Source organism: Macaca mulatta, chromosome 3 (genome assembly GCF_049350105.2).
Source record: "Macaca mulatta isolate MMU2019108-1 chromosome 3, T2T-MMU8v2.0, whole genome shotgun sequence".
Taxonomy (NCBI): domain Eukaryota; kingdom Metazoa; phylum Chordata; class Mammalia; order Primates; family Cercopithecidae; genus Macaca; species Macaca mulatta.
This window is the reverse complement of record NC_133408.1, coordinates 101,074,223-101,081,653: the sequence shown is the minus strand read 5'-3', so window position 1 is coordinate 101,081,653 and position 7,431 is coordinate 101,074,223. Positions and strand designations below refer to the sequence as shown.

The following is a 7,431-nucleotide window of genomic DNA, read 5'->3' as shown; positions in this document are numbered from 1 at the left end:
TTCTTTCTTTCTTTCTTTCTTTCTTTCCTTCTTTCTTTCTTTCTTTCTTTTTTTTTTTGAGCAAGACTTTCTTTCTTTCTTTCTTTCTTTTTTGAGACAGAGTCTTGCTCTCGCCCAGGTTGGAGTGCAATGGTGCAGTCTAGGCTCACTGCAATCTCTGCCTCCCGGGTTCAAGCCATTCTCCTGCCTCAGCCTCCAGAGTAGCTGGGACTACAGGCACGTGCCACCACACCTAGCTAATTTTTTTTTGCATTTTTAGTAGAGATGGGGTTTCACCATGTTAGCCAGGCTGGTCTCAAACCCCTGACCTCATGATCTGCCTGCCTTGGCCTCCCAAAGTGCTGGGATTACAGGCGTGAGCCACTGTGCCTGGCCCATATTGAATCTTCTAATTGGTTGGAAAGGCATATGTCTTCATTTATCTAGGTTTTCTTTGATTTCTGTCATCAACGTTATATTGTACATAGGATACAGATACTGTACTTATTTTGTTAGATTTATGCCATTAAATATCATTTATATCATGTATATATGTATATGTATTTCATTTAAAAAACTATTATAAATGTTATTTAAATTTCTCATTTCCAAATGTATATTACTAGTGTATAGAAATATTATTGATCTTTGTCTATTAACTTTGTAACCTTGCCAAATTAAATTATGTCTTGAAATTTGTTTTTCAATACAAATTCCTTGAGATTTTCTACACAATCACATAATCTGAGAATAGGGACTCTTTTTATATCTTTCCCCCCAATCTATATGACTTTTATTCCTTTTTCTCATGATATTGCACTGGCTGGGAGTTCAATGTGAGTTGGAATAGGTGTGGTAGAAGTACACATTATTGCCTTGTTTCTAGTCTTAGAGGAAAAACATTCAGTCTTTCACTATTGAGTGATATCATGTCACTTGTATAGTCACATATAAGTAATATGTAATATATTATTACCTGTAGGTTTTTTGAAGATGCCCTTTATCAGTTTGAGAAAGTTCCCTTCTTTTCCAGTTTGCTGAGGGTTTTACCATAAATATATGTTGAATTTTGCCAAATGCTTCTTCTGCATCAGTTATTATGTTCCTATGTTTTTTCTTCTTTAGACTTTTTTTTTTTTCCTCAGCCAGCTGTGCTTTATTGACAATGGGCCACTCAGGCCTTGACTGGGTACTTCTGCAGCAGGTACAGCCTCTCCTTCCGTTGCTGCTGCTTGGTCTTCTGGTTCTATCTGTGCTTGTTGAACCGGCGGCACATGGCGTGTGTCTTCTTAGGCCACAGGTTCAGGGGCTTATACTTCTTGCCCTTGTAGAATTTCTTGAAGTTTTCTTTCTGAGTCTGGTTAATAAACGTGAGAACACGTCCAATTTGCGGACGACTCAGGTCTTAGAGAGCTTGGAGGCCGCACCGTCTGTCACTTTGGCGACGCTCAGCTGGGACAGCTCCACCTTCAGGTCGTCCAACTGTTTCAGCAGCTGCTCCTTCCGGTGAAGGTTTCCAGCCTTGATCTTGGCCATTGCTGCATAGGCTGCCGCCGCCGCCGCCGCCGCCGCCGCCGCCGCCGCCGCCGCCGCCGCCGCCGCCTGCTCTGAAGGAAAGAGCTAGACTATTAATATGGTGGATTACATTTTTAAAATTGTAGACTATTAAGTCAGCCTTGTATTGCTGGGACAAACTGTTTAGTCATGTATTATTCTTTTTATATATTCCTGGATTTGATTTACTAACATTTTATTGAGGATATTTTGCATCTATGTTGGTTACAATACTGGTCTATAATTTTCTTACTGTCTTTGTATGATTTTGTTAGCAAAATCATAAAGTAGGTTGAGAAGTATTCCTCCTCTTCTAGTTTCTGACAAAGATTATGTAGAATTTGTATTTTTTTTAAATTTTATTTTCTTTATTTACTTTTTAGACAGAGTCTCATGCTGTCACCCAGGCTGGAGTGCAGTGGCAAAATGGAGCCCTCCACCTCCTGGGCTAGTGATCCTCCCACCTTAGCCTCCTGAAGACCTAGGCCCACAGATGTATGCCACCGTGCCCAGCTAATTTTTAAATTTCTTGTAGGGATGAGATCTCTCGCTTTGTTGCCTAGGCTGGTCTTGATCTCCGGGGCTCAAGCAATCTTCTTGCCTCAGCCTCCCAGTGTTGGTATTACAGGCATGAGTCTCTGCAATTGGCCTTGTTTTTTTCCTTAAATGTTAGGTAGAATTTACCAGTGAATCCATACAGACCTGGAGACTTCTTCTATAAAATGCTTTTCAACTGCTGATTCAATTTCTTTAATAAATATAGGACTATTCAGAGTGTCTGTTTCATCTTAGATGAACTTCATTATTTTTGGTTTGAGGAATTATTCTATTTCATCTAAGTTGTGGAATTTATGTGTATTGAGTCATTCATTACATTCCTTTATTATCCTTTTAATGTTTGCAGCATCTGTGGTGTCCCTCTTTTATTCTTGATATTAGTAATTTGTGTTTCCTCTGTGTTTTTCTTGCTAGAGGCTTATCATTTTTACTGATTTTTTTTAAACAGCTTTTGAATTAATTGATTTTCTCTATTCTTCTGATTTAAATTTTATTGATCTGTTGTTATTTTTGTTATTTTCTCTATTCTTCTTGCATTGGGTCTATTTTACTCTTCTTTGTCTGGTGTCTTTAGGTGGAATAATTTGATTCTTTTTTGTTTGTTTTTTTTGAGACTTAGTCTTGCTCTGTTGCCCAGGTTGGAGTCCAGTGGTGCAATCTCGGCTCACTGCAACCTCCACCTCCCAGGTTCAGGCAATTCTCCTGCCTCAGCCTCCCAGGTAGCTGGGTAGTGTGTGCCACCATGCCCAGCTAAGTTTTGTATTTTTAGTAGAGACGGAGTTTTGCCCTGTTGGCCAGGCTGGTCTCAAACTCTTGACCTCAAGTGATCCACCCACCTTGGCCTCCCAAAGTGTTGGGATTACAGGCATGAGCCACCATGCCCAGCCTTTCTTCTTTTTCTAATGTAATTATTTAATGCTACACATTTTTTAAAGCATAGCTTTAGTTGCATCCCACACATTTTGTTTTGTTATATTTTCATTTTTGTTCATTTCAAACTGTTTTCTAATGTTCCTTGACACTCCATCTTTGACTCATGGATTATTTAGAAGTGTGTTGCTTAACTTTAAAATGTTTGGTGATTTTTCAGTTATTCTATATTATCAATTTCTATTTAAATTCCATTTTGACTAGAGAACATACTTTGTATGATTTTGATTATTTTAAATTTGTTAATATTTGCTTTGTGATCCAAGATACAGTTCAGAAGTCCATTTCATATGCATTTCAAAACAATGTGTATTCTGTGGCTGTTGGGTAGAGTGCTCTATAAATGTCAAATATGTCCAATTGATTCATGATGTTATTTGTGCCTTCTCGGTCTTTGCTCATTTTCTGTCTACTTGTTTGCTCAGTTATTGAGAGGAATGTTGAAGCCTCCAACTACAATTGTGAATTTGCCTATTTTTCCTGTTAGTTCTGTCAGTTTTTGGTTCATGTATTTTGAAGCTCTGTTATTAAGTGCATAATAACAGAATTTAGGATTATGATGTTTTCATAACAGAATTATTATTACGTTTTCTAGGTGAATTGGTCCTTTTATTACATTATTATATAATGTCTCTCTTTATCTCTGGTAATTTTCTTTGCTCTGAAGTCTACTTTTTCTATTTTTAGTTGGCATTTAGCACATTGAAACAGAATGGTCCAAAGTGACAGAATCATTCCACATGCTTGTGCTCCTTCTCCAGGAAATACAATGGAATCTTTCCGTACTATTTTAAAGAGCCTTGATCCACAGGATAGTTTGTAAAATTCACCCTAATTTAGAATAAATAATAATGGTGACTTAGACCTTCTCCATGTCATATATAGACTATGTTGTTAGTAAAGTTCATTCTTTCAACAAACATTTTTTGAAATGTCAACCATCAACTGACAGGCACGGAGTTGTGTGAGGGGATACTGAGAAATAAAAGGATATAATAGAAGAAGAAAGAGAAGATTAAAAAAACCTTTTTCCAGACCCTTCAGATGGACACAGTTCAGTACAAATAATTCTATTTCAGTGTGCTAAATGCCAAAAAAAGTAGGATTACTATTAATAATCCCACTCCAGCCCTCTTTTGATTAGTATTTACATGCTTTTGTCTTATTTCTTTTTACTTTCAATTTACCTATATAATTACATTTAAAGTGAGTTTCTTATGTACTGAGTACAGTTTGTTCAGTCATGTTTAAAAAATCTATTTTGACAATCTCTGTCTTTTAATTGGTATGCTTAGACCATTTACATTTAATATAGTTATTGATATGCTTGAGTTTATGTTTATCTTTTTTTGTTTTTGTTTTTCATTTATTTATTTGTTTTTTTGTGATAGAGTCTCGCTGTGTCTCTAGGCTGGAGTGCATTCGTGCGATCTCAGCTCATTGCAACCTCCGCCTCCCGGGTCCAAGTGATTCTCCTGCTTCAGCCTCCTGAGTAGCTGGGACTACAGGTGCATGCCACCACGCCCAGCTAATTTTTGTATTTTTAGTAGAGATGGGGTTTCACCATGTTGGCCAGGATAGTCTTGATCTTTTGACCTTGTGATCCACCTGCCTTGGCCTCCCAAAATGTTGGGATTACAGGCGTGAGCCACCACCTGGCTGTGTTATTTATTTATTTATTTATTTAAGATGGAGTCTCTGTCACCCAGGCTGGATTACATCTGTAATCCCAGCACTTTGGGAGGCTGAGGCGGGCAGATTATGAGGTCAGGAGTTCAAGGCCAGCCTGACCAACATGGTGAAACCCCATCTCTACTCAAAAAAAAAAATAGAAAAATTAGCCAGGCATGGTGGTGCACGCCTGTAATCCCAGCTACTCAGGAGGCTGAGGCAGGAGAGAATTGCTTGAAACGGGGAGGCGGAGATTGCAGTGAGCCGAGATCATGCCACTGCACTCCAGCCTGGGCGACAGAGCAAGACTCTGTCTCAAAAACAAAACAAAACAAAACAAAACAAAACAACGGATACAATGTAAAATAGAAGAAGAAAGAGAAGATAAAAAGAAAACTTTTTCCTTTTTCCAGAGCCTTCAGATGGACACAGTTCAGTACAAATAATTCTATTTCAGTGTGCTAAATGCCAAGGTATGAGTAAGGGCTGGGGGATTGGGGGTGTGCAGGGGAGATATTTTAACCAATATCTAAATAACTAATTTAACCAATAACTAAATACTTCTCATGTGCCAGACACTACCTTAGGTGCTGGGGGCACCATAATCTGGTCTAGGGTGGTGGATCTGGGAAGGCTTCTGGAGGCAGTGACATTTGATCTGGGTTTTGAAGGATGAGTAAGTTTTAACCAGCGAAAGGGTAGGGGTAGAAGGAGATGCGTATTCAAATACCTTGTGGCGTGAGTGAGATTGATGTGTCTGTGAAAACTGAAAGAAGGCCAGTGTGGTTGGATCACAGCAAAATGGTGGTAAAGGGACACAAGATGTGACTATGAAGATAGGTGTTGTGTGTGTTGAGGTAAGGATTTGGGGTTTAGCAATGGGAAGCCGTTTACGATGAGGAGAGGGCTTGACCCAGGATTAGATTTGCATTTGAAAAGAATACTCTGGATACAGCAGGGGGAACAGACTGGAATAGGTTAGTGGTGGATGTGAGGAGACCAATTAGGAGACTAATTTGGTGAGCCAGGCAAGAAGGAAAATGTTTGAAAAGCTTCTCAAAGGTTGGCATTTCAGCTTTTTTTTTTTTTTGAGGTGGGGTCTCACTTTGTCATCCAGGCTGGAGTGCAGTAGTGCAATCATAGCTCACTGCAGCCTCAAACTCCCGGGCTCAAGCAATCCTCCTACCTCAGCCTCCTGAGTAGAAGGGCTTGCAGGCACACACCACAACACTTGGCTCAGCTGGGTTTTGAAGGATGAGTAGATGTTTTCCCATATCATTGAGAGCAAGAAGATTCTAGGTTTTAGGAGACATATTGAAAGGGCCTGTGAGGCTGGGCTCTGATGTGTTTGCACGCATGCATGTGTATGTGTGTGCACGTGTGAGAGTATGTGTGTGTATGTGGAGAGGTTGAGTACTTGGGAAAATACATCGGGGCCATATTGTGAAGAGAATTTGGCCTTCTTCATCAGGTAGTGAGATTATCTGATTTATATGTTGGAACAATCACTGTGTCTGCAGTGTAGAGGATAGGCAAATCAGTTGGCGACTTATTGTAGTTATCAGAGAGAGATCAGAAAGGCAGGAGCAAAGGGGACAAGAGGAGGGAATGGATTCAAGATCTATGTAAGAGATAGACTGTTCCGAGGTTATTAACAGAGTGGGTGTGGTGGGTAAGAAAAAGGGAGGACTGAGGATGACTTTAAAGGTCTAATTTGGTTGAATGGTAGAGCCATTAACAGTAGTTGAGACTACACAGAAAGGGGAACACATTCTCTTGTGGGTTAGGAGAAGGAAGAGAAGGGGGAAGGAAAAGAGTGATACATTTGGCCTGGGGAACATTCAATTTAAGGTGCTCAAGACATGTATGGTAGAGATGTCCTCTTGACCAAGAATAACTAAGACTATCATTTGTTTAATGAATGCTTACCATGGTCAGGTACTGGGCTGAGGAATTTCCATAGATCACCTCATTTGACCCTAACAACAGCCCTATAAGGTAAATGTTATTGGCTCCATTTTACATATGGGGAAACTGAGGTGCAGAGAGTTTTGAAATTCTCATGTACTTGGCTGATTATTACATTATTTAACCCTTCAACAAATTTCCTTATCTCCATCTCATTTTCTGACTGTAAACTTTCCACCAAGAAGTCTTTTACTTTTCCCCATTCCTCCACCTTTTCCTGATTTACCACATGTAATCATAGAAAGAATATTGCCAGTTTTGAAGGAGATGCTGATTAAAACTAAGCTCTTGGCCGGGCGCGGTGGCTCAGGCCTGTAATACCAGCACTTTGGGAGGCTGAGGCGGGTGAATTATAAGGTCAGGAGTTTGAGGCCAGCCTGGCCAACATGGTGAAACTCCGTCTCTACTAAGAATATAAAAAATTAGCTGGGCCTAGTACCAGGCACCTGTAGTCCCAGCTACTTGGGAGGCTGAGGCAGGAGAATCACCTGAACCCGGGAGGCAGAGGTTGCAGTAAGCTGAGATCACGCCACTGCACTCTAGCCAGGCGACAGAGTGAAACTCCATCTCAAACAACAACAACAACATAAAAAACTCTTTTACTAAATAGCTGTGTGGCCCTCACTTGTAAAACGGTTCCTCATTTGTAAAATGGAAAAAATGTAATGCCTTACTCTTTACTTCTCAAGTAAGCAAAATGTTCTAACATTCACTTTGTTAGAAAATTTAGGAACAGGCTGGGCGCGGTGGCTCAAGTCTGTAATCCCAGCA

General features: G+C 39.9%; 1 pseudogene; it reads right to left on the bottom strand.

The window, feature by feature from the left end:
• Nucleotides 1–1,153: 1,153 nt before the first annotated feature.
• Nucleotides 1,154–1,515, bottom strand: LOC698981 (large ribosomal subunit protein uL29 pseudogene; annotated as a pseudogene).
• Between the last annotated feature and the right edge of the window lie 5,916 nt (nt 1,516–7,431).